Source organism: Odocoileus virginianus, chromosome 12 (genome assembly GCF_023699985.2).
Source record: "Odocoileus virginianus isolate 20LAN1187 ecotype Illinois chromosome 12, Ovbor_1.2, whole genome shotgun sequence".
NCBI lineage: Eukaryota > Metazoa > Chordata > Mammalia > Artiodactyla > Cervidae > Odocoileus > Odocoileus virginianus.
In genome coordinates, this window is record NC_069685.1 from 55,912,874 (window position 1) to 55,929,755 (window position 16,882).

At 43.9% G+C, this 16,882-nt stretch overlaps 1 long non-coding RNA gene across 1 annotated transcript; it reads right to left on the bottom strand.

Annotated features, from left to right (window-relative positions):
• Nucleotides 1-1,761: 1,761 nt before the first annotated feature.
• Nucleotides 1,762-15,957, bottom strand: LOC139037715 (uncharacterized). The gene is made up of 3 exons (XR_011490554.1): nucleotides 15,902-15,957; nucleotides 7,388-7,466; nucleotides 1,762-1,848 (listed from the first exon to the last, which is right to left on the bottom strand). It is a non-coding gene; the product is annotated as an uncharacterized lncRNA (long non-coding RNA).
• Between the last annotated feature and the right edge of the window lie 925 nt (nucleotides 15,958-16,882).

Below are 16,882 nucleotides of genomic sequence, written 5' to 3' on the forward strand. Positions count from 1 at the left end.
ACTGTGGTTAGTCTCAGTCATGTCCGACTCTCTGTGACCACATGGATTGTAGCCTGCCAAGCTCGTCTGTCCTTGGGGATTCTCCAGGCAAGAATACTGGAGTGGGTTGCTATGCCCTCCTCCAGGGGATCTTCCCGATCCAGGAACGGAACCAGGATCTCCTGCATTGCAGGTGGACTTTTTATCAGCAGAGCTACCAGGAAAGCCCAACCCCCCACTGTGGGCTAGATCTTATAAAATCTGAATATCATAAGATGTTTTAAGGTCTAAGACATCAGTTAGAAATTTTAGGAGTAGAAATAAACTTTGAGATTATCTAGTTCACCTTCTGGTTTCACAAATTAAATAATTAAAGTATAAAAATGAAGAGACACCTTCCCTAAAAACATATAGATGTTTGATACAAATGTTTGTCATATGATCCTTGGGATACACTTGGTCATAATCAACTAATTCTTGGTTTAAAAAAACCTAATTATGGCTATTCAAACTCTTAAATGTTTTAGAGAATGAGGAGCTAAGTCTTTTTATTTTTCCTTTTTGATAACAGTGATGATAAAAGTCTCCATCCTTCCTTCTCACACTGCTGCTGCTGCCGCTGCTAAGTCACTTCAGTCGTGTCCGACTCTACGCGACCCCATGGACACAGCCCACCAGGCTCCTCTGTCCACGGAATTTTCTAGGCAAGAATACTGGAGTGGGCTGCCATCGCCTTCTCCCTTTCTTCTCATAAATCTGTAGAAATGTGAGAAGACTGTTCAGAGATTCTAACAGCTCCTAAACCTACTACGAGACAGAATAGTTAATAGGCTTCATCACAGCTATCATTTTGTAATGAAGATCTGAGCTATATAGAGAAAAAAAAAGGACACATGCCTCCCTCCATCACTGAATACTCGCATAAAGAATAGAAGGATACATCTAGACTCAACAATCATGTTAGGATGGGAAGCAAACTTCAAAGAAGATTTGTTATCAGAGATTTGACATCACCTCTGAGTGTCAAGACATGACGGATGATCCGGAGCTAACAGTGTTTATCGTGGTCATGGAATCTTCTAGGTTAGAGAATTAAACTTTCAGATGACACCATTTAAGCTTGGGTCTAGCAGACTGGAGAAATAGGACATGGTGGCAAGGAATTCAGAGTCACTTCACACAGGGCATTTTCCCTGATCCCCAAAGTTAAGACTCCCTCTTACAAGTTCCCTCCCAGTGATACACCCTTCTTCTTCATTGGACTGAATTTATTAAATACTCTCTGGATGTCTCTCCTTCCCAATGACCTGTCAACTCCCCAATTCCCTAAGAAACAACATCTGTCTGGTTTGCTCTTGTACTTCCATCACACTGCCTAATATGTAGTGAAACCTACATGCAGGTCAAGAAGTAACAGTTAGAACGGGACATGGAACAAGTGGCTGGTTCCAAATTGTGAAAGGAGTACATCAAGGCTGTATACTGTAACCCTGCTTATTTAACTTATACACAGGGTACATCATGTGAAATGCCAGGCTGGATGAAGCGCAAGCTGGAATCAAGATTGCAAGGAGAAATATCAATAACCTCAGATGTGCAGATGACACCACCCTTATGGCAGAAAGCAAAGAGGAACTAAAGAGCCTCTTGATGAAAGTGAAAGAGGAGAGTGAAGAAGCTGGCTTAAAACTCAACATTCAAAAAACTAAGATCATGGCATCCAGTCCCATCACTTCATAGCAAATAGATGATGAAACAATGGAAACAGTGACTGACCTTGTTTTCTTGGGCTCCAAAATCACAGCAGATGGTGACTGCAGTCATGAAATTAAAAGACGCTTGCTCCTTGGGAGAAAAGCTATGACCAACCTAGACAGCATATTAAAAAACAGAGTCATTACTTTTCCAATAAAGGTCCATCTAGTCAAAGCTATGGTTTTTCCAGTAGTCATGTATGGATGTGAGAGTTGGACTATAAAGAAAGCTGAGTGCCAAAGAACTAATGCTTTTGAACTGTGTTGTTGAAGATTCTTGAGAGTCCCTTGGACTGCAAGGAGATCAAACCAGTCAGTCCTAAAGGAAATCAGTCCTGAATATTCATTGGAAGGACTGATGCTGAAGCTGAAACTCCAATGCTTGGGCCACCTGATGCAAAGAACTGACTCATTTGAAAAGACCCTGATGCTGGGAAAGATTGAATGCAGTAGAAGAAGCGGACAACAGAAGATGAGATGGCTGGATGGCATCACCAACTTGATGGACATGAGTTTGAGCAAGCTCTGGGAGTTGATGATGGACAGGGAAGCCTGACATGCTGCAGTCCATGGGGTCACAGAGTCGGACATGACTGAATTGAACTGAGCCTTCCATTGTATGTATGTACCGCATCTTCTTTACTCATTCACCTGTTGATGGACATTTATGTTGTTTCCATGTCTTGGCTATTGTGAGTAGTGCTGGAGTTGTGGTGGACAGGGAAGCCTGGCGAGCTGCAGTCCATGGGGTTGCAATGAGTCAAACATTACTGAGTGACTGAACTGAACTGAATACGCAGCGTGTGTGTGTTAGTCATTCAATCATGTCTGACTTTTTGCAACCCCATGTACCTCGCCAGGCTCCTCTGTCCATGGTATTCTCCAGGCAAGAATATTGGAGTGGGTAGCCAATCCCTTCTCCAGGGGATCTTCATGACCCGGGGATCTTCATGACCCAGGGATCAAACCTGGGTCTCCCATGTTGCAGGAAGATTCTTTACCGTCTGGGCCACCAGGAAAGCCCTAACATGTAGTAGGTAATCCATAAATATCTGTAATATTCAAGACCAAATACCTATGAGGATTACACATGAATCAAAGGGCATCACCAAGGAGAATTCTAGAATTTTCTCCTCCACAATTTTAATACTGGTCTTTTGTTGAGTAGTAGTGCTTTTTAAAAAACTTTATCAGATTCTTCACAATTAACATCGCTTTCTTGGTTTGTATAAAGCAAGTTCTCATATACCGAGAGTTCACAGAAGGTAGCAGATAAACAAAAAAGCTCATGATTTCCTTAGCCCGAAATTTCTGGTCCAGGTGAAAAGAGAAAAGATGTATCCTCTTTCACTTTGCCACCTGTTTCTATGAAAGCTGCTAGGCAGAATCATAAATTGTTCTACTATGTGAAGCTCATTTTCTCAGGAGCAACAGGTAGAAAGATGAAATCATGGAAGCCACTAGAAACAGGTCTCTTAAATCCCCAAATCTCAGAGGGTGGCATTCACAAAAAAATCTGGAACAGAGCCTTAAAAAAAAAAAAAAAAAAAAAAAGGCCGCAACCTGCTAGACAAGAGGCTGGACCTCAACAAACAAGGTCAGTGACTCTTACAGAGATACCATTCAAAGAGTAACAAACATGACTTTCTTTGTCTCCCAGTGACAGGTGACATCACCCCACAGGTGCCTCCCTAGCAAGGAGCAAAGAATAGTGTCATATTTATTCTTCTGAGGCTAAGCCATCATCAACCTTTTTAAAACAATGCAACTTTAACACCCAAGGAATTTGGCTTCAGGGGAAAATCTTATATCCCTTCTGTTGTAGTTGCTGGGTGGCATGGAAGTATGCCAAGGGCTACAAGGGGAGAAAAAGAAGTGAAAAAAAAAATGGGGTGATTATCCAAGAAAAACATTCCCAGCCAAATTGGGAGACAGGAAATTTACTGGTCTTTGGATGCTCCTTAGTTGGGTACATTGAGGGTTGGTACATAGTGAGTTTTATCTCTGCTGGGTGCTCTGTTGTCTGTAAAGAAGACAAGGAAGGGACTTGTTTGGCGGTCCAGGGATTAAGGCTTCACCTTCCAATCCCTGCTCTGAGAGCTAAGATTCCATGAGCCTCGTAGTCATTAAACCAAAACATTAGAAAAAAAAGAAAAAAGAAAGAAAAAGCAATATTGTAACAAATTCAATAAAGATTTTTTAAATGGTTCACATCAAAATAAAGAAAGAAAAACTTGAAAAAAAAAGACAAGGAAAGCAAAGCACTGGGCAGCCAGTGCATTCTCTTCACCAAGACACCCACAGAGCCACACCTGACAAATCCATCCTGGACTTTCATGCGCCACCATTTTTACTGGATCGGATTGAGCCACCTCCCTTGGCTGTTATTTTTCTTCATGTTCCCTCCTGGGAAGATCGAGCTCTTGGGTTGGCACAAGCAGCATGATATCCACTCTCTGACACTTTCTGATTGTTCTACATTAGGCAAGAAACTCTGTCATTTCTTGAAGTTCCACTGTTCCTGTCTATAACATGCAGGCAGGTGATAATCCCAGCATCACTGGATTGTTTCAAAGATTTAAGGAAATAAATTATGTAAAGGATCTGATATAAGGATGAAAATATGTATTCGTTTCCTTCTTTTTTCCTCTGTTCCTTCCTTAAATCCATTTTCTCCTGGACTTTCCTGGTGGTCCAGTGGTTAAGACTCCAGGCTTCCAATGCAGGGGGCACAGGTTTGATCCCTGGTCAGGGAACTAAGATCCTACATGGTCAGGGAACTAAGATCCTACATGCTTCATGGTGTGGCCAAAAAAAGTTTTTTTAAGTAAAATGTAATAATGCTAAAAAGAGCTATTTATGTAAAAAGAAAAACAAATTCTTATTAACTGACAAGAACAACTTGATAAAAATTATTTTAATAAGCCAAATCTGAAAGATGAATAAAAAAAGAATTTCTCTCTTTGCAGTGAGAGAAGATCACAGGTCTGGGCAACTCTAGCACCAACCAGCTAGAAAGTTCTCACCCTTTCTGTGGGACTCAGTTTGTTATCTGTACAACGGGAGACCTGCATCCTGTTTTTCCTCCCCTTACTTCCCAGGGATCCTCTCCAGAACTCTGGACCCTCACTAAACACAGTCTGAAAATCCTGAAACTATCAAATCCCCAAATTCTTTCCAGCTCTGCAATTCTGAAATATTATGATTTTACATAAAATTAATAATGATAATCATAACAATACTGAGCACGGAAAATCTGATGCAAAAAGAAGCAGTCATAGCACATAATCCAAAACCAAAGATAAATGACACCTTGGGTACTCATTTTTGTATTATCTGTGCTAAAATGCCTCTCTCAGTGGACACGGGTAATTAGGGGTTTCATGATGTGGTTTTGGTCAGCCTTCAGTAATTTGTACTTTTGCATTCACAACCTCAACCATGGAAATATCCCAGTTCCCAGTCATCTGACCTCACATCAGATGTGAGGAATTATTGGCTAGAGCACTAAGAGACAGTCCCTATTACAAAATGCCTTTATATTTTCTATAGAAAATACAGTTTATCAGAACACAGTGGCTGGTGCCCTCCAGAGCTTGCTCGTCTATAACTCACAACGTGGGACTTCTCTGGTGGCCCAGTGAAGACTAAAGTTAGAGACCGCACTTCCCATGCAGTGGCCCTGGGTTTGATCCCTAGTCAGGGAACAAAGATCACATATGCTAAAAAAAAAAACAAAAAAAAAACTAGTAATGCATTGGCCCAGGATTGGGGGTGGGGCCATACCTGAATTAGTCTCCTCCTGATTTCATTATACACAAGTTCATTTTTCCAAATGCAGCTAGTTGCTTTGGCATCTGGTTTGAAAAAGTAAAACAGCTCTGCAGACTCTTGTGTAAATAAATGGATGTACATTGGGCTGGACTTTGGGATACTCGTGGTACCCAAAAAGATGAACCAAGTCAAGGACCAGACAGCATATTCCTGGTTTGAACCTTCAAGATTGGAGCATGCTACCTTCTTCTCTGGTTTGGGCAACATCGAAGAGAAGCAATGTTCTACCAGAAATCTTATGAAAAATTTGGTTGGTTACAAATGAAATTTCGACTGCAGATAAGGCAAGAGAATGAACTCCGACTCAGAAGCAATATGGAGGTGCTCCAAAGTAATCAATCAGAAGAACTGCAAGACATATGCTGAATGTAGCACCTCAAAGTGAAAACAGATGGACTAATGTGTATTGATCTCCAATGGCTGTTGACACCCTTTTGAAAAAGAGGCAATAAAGGGCATTGAGGAAGTGCTTTAAGTGGAGAGAGGGGTAAACCATGGGGGATTTGAAAATCTGGGGCAAGGACTCTTTAGTGAACTCTGAGCTTCAATATAGAATGTCACCCTCAAGTCTTTTTTTAGCCAGCAGCTGGAAGGAAGCAAAGATGCCTGGGGGAGGGTGTTTCCATCACCACCTGACCAATTTCTCTCCTCTCACATGTTTATTTGTACTCTTTCATTATCTCAGCTTCCCCAGCTCCCCAGCCTCTGGGTAGATGAACAGCAGTAACAGAATAACCCTTTTCTCACAGGTGACTTGGGCAGGGTCTCAGCCCTTCTCCCAATAAATCCACTTTAGCTTTTCTTGTGTGTGTGTGTGTGTGTGTGTGTGTGTGTGTGTGTGTGTGTGTGTGTGTTAGCCACTCAGTCCTGTCTGACTCTTTGCAATCCCATGGGCTGTAGCCCAGCCCCATGCAGGTTCCTCTGTCCGTGGAATTCTCCAGGCAAGAATACTAGACTGGGCAGCCATTCCCTTCTCCAGGGGATCTTTACCTTTTCTTAGAGGCTCTCTATTTGGTGCCTTTTTTTATTGATACCAATACACGCAAATGCTTTTATATTACATTTTACATTTTAGAATCATTTTGGATTTACAGAAAAGTTGAAAAGATAATACAGACCATTCTCTATGTCCCCCTCACCCGTTTCCCCTACTGTTAACACCTAACTCAACTTTGGTACCTTTATCACAAGGTAAGAAATCAATACTGGCACATTTGTTATTTTTTTTAATGGGGGTATAGTCACCTTAATATTGTGTTAGTTTCTACTATACAATGAAATGAATCAACTCTATGTATACATATAACCCCTCCCTCTTAAGCCTGCCCCCCTCCCACCCATCCCCACCCCACCCCCTAGGTCATCACAGAGCACCGAGCTGAGGTCCCACTACTACAGCAGGTTCCCACTAGCTGTCTATTTTACACATAGTAGTGTGTATATATATGTCAATCCTATTCTCCCAGTTCACCCCACCCTCCCTCCCTCTCCCGATGTCCACACTTCAGTTCTCTATGTCTGCGTCTCTATTCCTGCCCTACAAATAGGTTCATCTGTACCATTTTTCTAGATTCTCTACATATACGTTAATATAGGAACCACACAATTCAGGTGCCACAATCTCCCTCCAAGCATTCCCTGTGCATTTTTATCATATCCCAGGGGCATTGCCACCTCCCTCCACACTGAGGTTCCAGAGCTCTTGAAATGCCATTATTAAGAAAAGGACTAAAATGAAATAAAATGGAAACATTCTTTGGTCTCCTTTTTTTTATGTTACAGCAACAAACTATGCCTTTGGTCTAGGCTGGTTGACTTACAGATGGCATGGGATCCTGAGACAGCCAGAGGAGAAGGTACACTGTTGCATTAGCCCTTCCCAGCTAGTAGAAAAGGCACCTACGACAGAACGAACAACAGGTAGTGAATGGAGTTATCCATGTGGAAATCTTTAGGGATATTCATCACAAATGGTAACCATCATGGCCGAAGTTGGGTGGGAAAGAGATTTTGATCACACTTTTAAAAATTTATGTATTTTATTTATTTTATTTTGGGCTGCATTGAGTCTTAGTTGTGACATGTGGGCTTAGTTGTTCGACGGTATGTGGGACCTTAGGTCCAAGTCCAGTGATTGAAACCTTTTAACTCCTGGACCACCAAGGATGTCCTGATCACACTTTCTGTTTCTATCCCTTCTTCCTATTTTTTTTTTCTTACCCCTTCCTTGATGAGTGATACAAGAAGACAGTTTCTTTGGTCTTTTTGTCCATGGCTGTTTATAAGTATGGTCAAGTGGTTACTAATATAACCACCAGGTATTTCCATGGGGGTGAGGGGGTCTTGAAAGAAGGTAGATGAGTTGGCCTGAGAGTTATGGGCTGTAGGAATGCAGAAGGGGAATGTATCTGAGAGTTACATTGTTAACAAAAAGCGGACCAGGCTATACATACAGGTCGGGCAGAGGATGGAGAGGAAATCTTGGAACTTTCCAGACTGACAATACCCTCTAACTGGACTCAAACCATCCAGTCACCTCCCCCCATTCCAGACCCCCAGAGCTTATTTTATCATTTGCTAAATGTACAGAATCGCCACTCAATATTCAGGGACAAAGGTCTGTCTGGGCTTTCCTCCCTCCTCATCTCTCACTCAAGGAATTTTGCAGATAAATCACCACGTTAATCCCCTGGCCTGAGAGTTATGGGCTGTGGGAACGCAGAAGGGGGGCGCTGAAATGGGACTTGGGAACAGAAGGAAACCCTGCATGAGAAATGAAGGGTGAACTCACAGATGGGCAGCCCACCGTCAGGAGGGATCTTCCAGAGAGAGAAGAGGGCTGATCTTGGACAGGTGGGAACAGGAATGGTCAGTTCAAAACAATGTAAGGTGAGCAGGCAGCAAGAGAGAGGGTTCAAGGCAGCGGGAAAGGGAAAGAAGGACTTGATTGCTTAAGAAGACCAGAAAAAGAAAGCTCTGTTCCAACTATGGGTGATGGTGAGAAGTAACCTTACAAGATCTGATAGGGGCCCTCCAAACTTACAAAGTGTTTGCTTTCAGGATAAGAGACCTATGGCCAATCACTCCAGAGACCTTTGCCAGACCTGTCTAGTCATCTCTTTCCACGTTGCCCTCTCTTTGACAATGAGGCTTGTAGACACAGCACCCTGATACAGAAGTGATGAGGACAACAGCAGACCCACCACCTTTGGTCCACAGCTATGCATGCTTCTCCACTGATTTGCTGGTTTGGGCTCAGAAAGGCAGGAATTCTTGACTTTCCATCTTTACTGGAATTCTCTTCCATCACTGGTGTGTGGATGTGTGTGTGTGTGTCTAAATAACATGATGTTGTGCAGAAACATCATGTGTCTATTTTGTTGTTATTCAGTCTCTGAGTCATGTCCGACTCTTTGCAACCCCTTGGACTGCACTGCACCAGGCTTCTCTGTCCTCCACTATCTTCCAGAGTTTGCTCAAGTTCACGGCCATTGAATCAGTGATGCTATCTAACCATCTCATCCTCATCTGATACTAATTCAACTACTGAGAGAGAGGATGAGACAGATAGGGGAAAGAACAGAGACAAGACACAGAGACAGAGAGATAAAGTAAATAATCTAAACTGAACACTGCACACCCATTTTACTCAATGAACATCTTATGACGCAGGGAGGGCTTCAGGTGTAAAATGTGCTTCTTTTGTTCCCCAAACTGGTCTAGTTCCCCATATGTCTCTCAAAGTGTGGTAATTTAATCAATTTGTTGAAGATAATTTTGGAAAAGTTAAGAGTTTGGGATTAACATATATATACTACTATATGTAAAATAGATAAGCACAGGGAACTGCACTCAATATCTTGTGATAACCTATAAGTGAAAAGAATCTGAAAAAGAATATATGTACATATTTACATATGTATATGTATAACTATAAATGTGTACAACTGAATAACTTTGTTATACACCTAAAACTAATACAACATTGTAAATCAACTATATTCTTATTTTTATAAAAAGATAATTTCATCTTTAAGAGATATTTCTCACTGATTTCAGACTAACCCCACCATCTGTATGCTTGTTGGGGGCACGTAGCTGTGTGTTGTGTTTAAAGGGACACATGTGCAGGCACGCTCAGTCACTTCAGTCGTGTCCGACTCTTTGCAACCTTATGGACAGTAGCCCTCCAGGCTCCTCTGTCCACAGGATTCTCCAGGCAAGAATACTGGAGTGGGTTCCCATGCCCGCCACCAGGGATCTTCCTGACCCAGGGACTGAACCCACATCTCCTGCACCTACAGGCAGATTCTTTACCCACTGAGCCACCTGGGAAACCCTGAATGGGCATACACATGCTATGCATATCTACAAACACATGTGCGGATATTGTAGGTACTTGTTAGTGTAGTGTGTGAATAAATCGTGTCTGTAAGTAGGTGTGTGTTCCATATACATTGCTGCATTATGTACCATGTATATAGATATTCTTTTTTTTTTTACTTTTTATTTTGTAATGAGGTTTAGCCAATTAAATATGTTGTGATAGTTTCAGGCGAACAGTAAAGAGACTCAGCCATACATATATGTGTATCCACTCTCCCCTAAACTCCCCTCCTATCTAGGCTGCCACATAACATTGAGCAGAGTTCCCTGTGCTTTTCAGTAGGACCTTGTTGGTTATCCATTTTAAACATAGTAGTGTTATATACAGATATTTTGTTTGGTGATTGGGTATATCTATGCTGAGGGCAGAAGTGGACAGATTTAACACAGATAGTTGGACACTGCAAAGGACAGAAATTCCTGTGAAGCTCTCAAATGTATTTTGTCCCTTTTTCTGAACACTCAAGTTAGTTTTTATAGCTGAATTTATTCTTTACTGCTGCCTAGAATTGCCCATTATGAGTGCAGGTGTGTATATGTATGTGCCTGTATGTGCATCTGTGAATCTGGGTCTATAAACTTAGACTTTCTTAATTATATTAGAAACTGACACCAAAGACTGACATACCCCCTAGATCTCCCTTCATAAAGGAAGGATTTTATTGTCACTGTTGCTTGGGAGTGATGCTGAAAGATGGTCCTCTGGAGTCAGCCCTCTTTGGATATTTCCAAGATGGAAGAGGGTCTAGAGCCCACACTAGGTAACTGATCCACATCGGGGTGTAAGAGACCAGACTCCTCACCCCAATCTGGGACGTCTGTGAAGGACCCATCTGAGCTCCAGATGCCCCATGGGCTGGCTGAGGCCCTTCCTGGGCTCACATCAAAACCCAGCTTCTTTCTCCACCTAATCTTGGTTCCCTACCCTCCCTTTACAGTGACTGGCCCCAAGACATCTCCTTAGTAAACTTCCTGCATGCTAATCTTCATCTCAGAGTCAGCTTCTGGAGAGGCTCACCCGCCATGACACAGCAGGAACCAAAGTCTGAAATCCCTGAGTCACAGTATGGAATGGATGTGAAGGGTCATCCAGTCTAGCCTCCCTCCCCTTCATTCAAACTGGTTCATTATCATGGTTCTAAGCTCAGACTCCAAAGTCACATACGGGCGTTCAAATCCTACCACTCAAAACAGCCATGTGACAGTGGACAAGTCCAACTTTTCTGAATCTCATTTTCTATAAACTAAGATAATAGTAGTGCCAACAGTCCAGGGTTATGATGAGAATTAAATGAGATAAGGCAGGCAAAGCCTTCAGTCAAGGGTCCAGCACACAGTAAACACCCAATAAATATTAGCATCTTTCACTACCTTGTTCTGTGCTTGCTGGTGGGAAAATGTGTAAGCTAGAGTTTCTTGGGAGGCTTAACTATATTTGATAAATTAATCACACAATAAATGCCATACCAATGTCCTCTTTGTCAGCTTTGAAATTTTCTCAAAAAAGGATTTGGGCACCAAAACCCTGGCAGCTGAACAGAAAAGGATGTCTGTGCTTGCTGACACTGTCTATTCCTGCTACTTCTCCAGCTACAAGTTTTAAAAGCTCTTGGGCAACCCAGACTCCCATTTAGCATAGTGGAGACAGGAAGAGAGCTGACAGAGAGATTAAGCCTTCAAATAACATGAAGATGCATCAGGAAGTGGGGAGAGGAAGTGACCAGAGGAGCAGTAAATCATTACATTGCAGAAGAAGGTAAGAAACTAGGTCCTTCTGTGGTAGCCAACCTCCAAGATGGGCCCCCAAGACTCTTGGCCTTTGCCATTCACATACTTGTATGTTCCCCTCCTCGTTGAATAGGGCTGGCTTTCGTAACCAATAGGATATTGTGGAAGCATCAGAGGGTGACTCCCAAGGCTAGACAAGACAATACCGCTTCCTCATCTCTTGGATCATTAATTTGGAAGGAAGCCAGTTGCCATGATATGAAGACACTCAAGCAGCCCCGTAGAGGGGTCCACTTGAGGCAAGAAAGTGGCTCCTTCCAACAGCCATGTGAATGAACCATCTTGGAAGTGGCTCCTCTGACCACAGTCAAGCCTTCACATGAAACTGCAGCCCCAGCTGACATCTTGACAACAGCCCCAAGAGAGACCTTGAGCCAGACTCACCCAGCTAAGCAGCCCAAAGTCCTAACTGACAGAAACTGTCAGATGATAAATGTTTGCCCTTTTAAGCCTGTAATTTGGGGGTTAATAGGTAACTGCTATATTACTTTTTTTTTTTAGAGAAGATCCAATTTATCCAATTCACTCATTAGCTTGAAAGTGAAAGTGAAAGTCACTCAGTCGTGTCTGACTCTTTGTGACCCCATGGAAGTCCGTGGAATTCTCCAGGTCAGAATACTGGAGTGGGTAGCCTCTCCCTTCTCCAGGGGATCTTCCCAACCCAGGAATTGAACCAGGGTCTCCTGCATTGCAGGTAGATTCTTTGCCAGCTGAGCCACAGGGAAGCCCAAGAATACTGGAGGGGGTCACCTTTCCCTTCTCCAGGAGATCTTCCTGACCCAGGAATCGAACCAGGGTCTCCTGCATTGCAGGCGGATTCTTTACCAGCTGAGCCATCAGAAGTCCCCTCATTAGCTTACATGCTATGAAATTGCCAATGTTTGACCATCTTAATCACAAAAAATAATGGCAGTTTCCATGTGGTACAATCTCTACAATGACCGAGGGAAGGACTCAAGGGTCTGGATAAACACCAGCCTGTTTATGGAGTGATGCACAGTGTTCCAATAAAGACCGCAGAGTGGCTGTGTTTCTGGAAGCCAGTGCCCTGCAAAAGGAACATCCTGCCAGATCACCTGCCTGCACTAGACCCTCAGGCAAGCAGGAGGACTTCAGAGGTCCTCCCAACAACTCTGTCTCTTCCTTGGTCTCACGGTGCTGTTCTTTACAAGCCCCAAGTTCAACAAAGCTCCAAGCCCTTAAAAAGAAGTAGAAAGGCATCTTGCAACACAATTAGAGAGATTGGTTCGGGGGCCCGCACACAGCACTCCATCCGGCAAAGCCTCAAAGGGTCCCGGGTGGACCATTTGCCGGCTTTCATTTCTCAGGGGCTGCTTCAGCAGGTGGCCACTAGCAGGTAGTCAATAGGGACCTTCTGGCTGAGGACCGGGGGCTCTTTGGAAAGGTCAAATCCAGGGGCCGGAGGGCACGGCTCAAGAGGTCATGAGGTCAGGACCCGTCACCGTGACAGATGAATCTAAGCCTGTCTCTGTCTCTCTCTCCCTCTGGAAGCAGGGCCAAGCCTCTTGAGACAGGAGAGGTGGGGGGGCAAGTGTTGGGGCCTCACAAAGAAAGCTGAGTCTGGTGTCTGGCCGGCACCTCTCAACTGGTCTTCATTAGGCGGCCCGACAGCCTCTCTCTTCTGCCGCCCTCTGTCCCTCACTGATGGGGCGCTGTCACCAGACCTCTCAACTGTTCCTCATTAGGTGAAACAGTGCGCTTTTGTCCTGCATGAAGCCTTCTTTGTTCTGCCAACCCAGCCAAGCTAGAAAGCCAGAAACTGATACAAAACAATGCCACTCTATCCTGAGGGGACCGCCCCCCTTCTTCCTCCCCCTGGACGGACAAGGAAGGGCGACTTTCCATATCCCCCCCCACCACCACCCACCCTGGCAGATCCATGGATGTCTAGCTGAGATTGCATTTGCTGGAGCAGGAGAAGCGCGTTGAGCATAGGCCGGTGGTTCGCAAACGTGGCTGCACACAGGAATCTCCTGGAATCTTCTAGCAAGGCCTGGTCCCCATCCCCAGACCTTCTGATCGGATGGGTCTGAGCCATGACATCAGGACAGCAGGACTGGTAAAACCTCTGCACGTGACTCAAACGTGCAGAAAATTGGGGGAAATACTGGTGAGGCAGAGAACTTGTTCTCAACTCTCCATGCCCATCTGCCACCTTGGCACCCTTTAAAATCAAGGGTGGTCCATAAAATAGGTCACATCTTGCAGGGCAAGTGACTCCATCGAAATGTCTGCCTGCTGGAAACAAGTAGGGAGGCCATGCCTGGATGTGCCCGATGAAGACCAGCTCTGTCAGAGAAAGCGCTGTGGACACAGCCAATGCAGCCACACTGCAGTGTTTTAATCCCGGCTTTCAACATCTTAAATCCTGCACAGAAATCAGATCTCTCCAGGACTCTGCCTCTGTTTCTCCTCTCTGATCCTTCCCACTATGCCCTCGAGTTAAAACTCCACATCCTCAAAAACACAGCTGGTTCCAGCGAGCCTTGGTTGGCTACAATCAGGTTGTCTAGTCAGCTCCCACTTCCAAGGCAATGCTGAAGGGTCTAACTATGCAAAAGCTACTGAGTTTTGTGAGCCCAATATGTCTCAGTACCCCTATTTGTTTTATAGGCTGAGTAGGAAGATGGAGTGTAATATCAAGACAAAGAAAGACTCTCACCTCCCACCATAGCTGGCGGCAAAGTAGTTACCCTCCCAAGGTCTACTAGTATAAGTCTCACCTCTTCTTGGCTCAGACCTGAAATGATGACCTTACAGATTTATACAGGTTACAGCCTCCCATCTCTGTTTCTAGAAGTGGGTGTTAGGTAGTAGACATGGATTTCACAAGTAAAAATATAGGACTCCCAGGAAAATCTGAATTTCAGAAGAACAATAAATATTTTTAAGTATAAGGATGTCTCGTGCAATACGTGAGGATACACTTAAAGTAAAAGTTCTCAGTTATTTATCTGAAATTCCAATTTCACTGAGTGTGTTTCACTGAGTATATTATCTGGCAACTCTGGTGGCTCAGTGGCTGAGTCATGTCCGACTCTTGTGACCCCAGGGACTGTAGCCCACCAGGTTCCTCTGTCCTCGGTCCATGGGACTTCCCAGGCAAGAATACTGAAGTGGGTTGCCATTTCCTTTTCCAGAGGAGCTTCCCGATCCAGGATTGAACCTAGGTCTCCTGCATTGCAGGCGAATTCTTTACTAACTGAGCCACCAGAAAGGAAAAGGTTAAGAGCTGTTGGCATATGTGTGAATCATTTCAACTGATTTGCTGCCTGTTGAGCTTATGATAGTTTCTGAAGGAAAGGGATCTTCCAAGAGGGACAGGAAGGGATGTTTTTTACTTTGGAATGATGTTCTAGGAATGATTCTAAAGCCACAGCAACAAATGGGAGAAAGAATGTCATGATTGATCAGCAGTGTCTGCTGTGGGTCTGGGATGGAGAATAAAGGCATGCAAGCCACATATTTACAACCACAGGTCAGATTTGTAATGATGTGTAATTAATGGAATCGTTGGAGTGTTGAACTCGGGTGATTTTTTTTTTTTTTTTTGATGAGAAATAAACAGAAGGAGAAGCAGGGTTTATCAATGAATGTGCAAAAGAAATAGAAATGTGACTGATTTTTTTTAAGGAAGTGGTAACCTTTTTTAAAGGAACATAGTGACCATGCTTTCTCCTTCTTGATCTTCTGATTCTTGCTCTTCCCCTGAAGCAGCACTACTGATACCTGGTGGGCCTCCCTGGGGGCTTAGCGGTAAAGAATCCTCCTGCCAAAGAGGAGACACGAGTTTGATCCCTGGGTCAGGAAGATCCCCTAGAGCAGAAAATGGCAACCCACTCCAGTATTCTTACCTGGAGAATCCCATGGACAGAGGAAGGAGCCTGGTGGGCTACAGTCCATGGGGTTGCAAAAAGTCAGACACGACTGAGGAACTAAACAATAATAACAACTGACGTTAGGCACCCTGGAGGTGCTTGACCCATGAGCCCAAGCCCAACATGTCACCTTTCCTCCCACCAGGCAGATCGTGAGTCCCCTAAGTTCATGCAATGGCAAAAACTGATGAACCTATAGAGAAAACTGCTTTTTTGAGGACGTCATATCATTGAGTTTTCCTGCTCACCCCGATATCTCACCCATATGCTGCCATTCTGCCACAACACTGAGAACCATGGCTCCTTCCCGGCGGCAGACATTGACCAGAGAGGAAGCTAAGACCCACCCTTGAATGGGAATGCCCACCTTTGTGCACATTCCGGATGGCAGAAGGAACCCATTCATCAAACTATGAAAACTGCCCCCCGCTCCCCAGGAAGAAGGACCATGAAGTGCTTGTAAATACATGTCTTTAGGTTTAAACAAATTGCATCATTATTTTTCTTTTTTTGAGGGGCCTCCATGTGAAGGAACTAGAGGCATGCTTTGGTATTTGTCCCACACACAATACATGGCTGGGTCCCCTGCTGTTTCCGTATCTTCTGCCCAAGCCAACTGGCCAGGCCCATGGCCTTCCAACAGGAGAGGGGTGCCAATTCCTAGCATTCTATTTTCATATTGTTTGATGATAAAAATCGCTCCCGCAGGACGAATGGCAGTGAACAAAAACAGGAAGCAGCCCCCTGATTAGATAGGGACAGGGTAGCCTGTGGACTGAAAAACAAAATGACTAAGAAGATAAATGAGTGGACTATGGACACTGCCATCCCCTTCCTGAACAGGCCAAAAATGAGAAGGAAGAAGAAATCGGGGAAGAAGTCAAGACTTGAGCTGCAAGTGGGGGTGAAGGAGGCTCGCCCTGAAGTATCCATGGGTTAACGCCATTGGAACAACCATTTGGTTTTTAGATACTTCCTTTGAAAATCTCTAAGGTGAGTTAGCATTTTGCTTTGAAACACGGAGGTCCTTTGAAATCTGTGGTCTCAGCTGAAACTGAGTCAGCACCTATTATGTCATCTTCTTACTCTAGGATGTGGGTTCTCAACTGGGGAAGATAATTTAGTTCTCCAGAGGATATTTGACAATGTCTAAAGACATTTTTGGTTGGCATGGTGTCTTTATTTTATTAAAAATGAGGGTCATACTAGTCCAGTGTCTTACTTGAATTGTCTGAAGTACCA